The 995-nt window shown below is 33.7% G+C and overlaps 1 non-coding gene across 1 annotated transcript; it reads left to right on the top strand.

Moving 5' to 3' along the window:
* On the top strand, nt 1-142 carry LOC126890821 (U4 spliceosomal RNA). Its single transcript, XR_007700474.1, has one exon. It is a non-coding gene; the product is annotated as a U4 spliceosomal RNA (small nuclear RNA).
* Nucleotides 143-995: the final 853 nt, after the last annotated feature.

Below are 995 nucleotides of genomic sequence, written 5' to 3' on the forward strand. Positions count from 1 at the left end.
AGCTTTGCGCAGTGGCGATATCGTAACCAATGAGGTTTTTCCGAGGTGCGATTATTGCTAGTTGAAAACTTTAACCATATTATTTATATCTTCAACGTGTTCTCAATTTAAAACTGAAAATATTTTCTTAACCTTTTGAAATCCTTCGTTTTTTGTTAATACATCTTTGAATTTTGTTAATATTATCTGACCAATTTTTTCAGGGATACCTTCCATCTTTTTTCAAAACTCTTTATTTTTTGGATCGACTCAACTAATGACATTTGCTGTTTCTCCAAATATTTTATTGTTTCACTCACAGAACAAAAGTTACTTTTGATAAAAGCAAGATTGTTTTGTAATTATGTTTCACCTAAAAGATCCTGGACAATATTTTATCGATTTGCTAGCAGTCTCTTTAAGTTCCAATACGAAGCTTTTAACATTTTCGAAATATTCGGCGTAGTATAAAGCTACATCTAACCATCTACCCCACCCAGTTAACACTGGTTCCGATGGTAATGGAGTGTTAGGGAATCTGTCTTTAAAAAGTTGCACCCTTAAAGGAGCTTTAATGATTTTTTTTCCATTTTTTATCAACTTATTAACAAGTGGAAAATGCAGCCGTATAGCCTCAGCAACGCGATTCAGGCCGTGTGCTAGACACGTACAATGAATTAGATTTGGATAAAACACTTTAATATTTGATGCTGTTTTGATCATATTATATGGTGCAGCGTCGAAAAGCATTAATACTATTTTGTTGGTGGGCACAGCCTTGGGAAGATAAAAATTTGTTAAAGCGTCATTTACGAATCTTGGAACTGTATTGGTATTTGTTGCTTCTAGTTCTTTTGAGCACACTAAATAACCCTTCGTCAAGATTTCTTCGTGACGTACACCTATGATTAAATTTGCGACGTATCTTCCACAAATATACGTAGCCTCGATTACAAACCAGGTGTAATTGTTTCCCACTAGTGTTTTTTTGTGGTTTTATTGTAAATGCAATTAAT

This window comes from Diabrotica virgifera, chromosome 8, assembly GCF_917563875.1.
Source record: "Diabrotica virgifera virgifera chromosome 8, PGI_DIABVI_V3a".
Lineage (NCBI taxonomy): Eukaryota > Metazoa > Arthropoda > Insecta > Coleoptera > Chrysomelidae > Diabrotica > Diabrotica virgifera.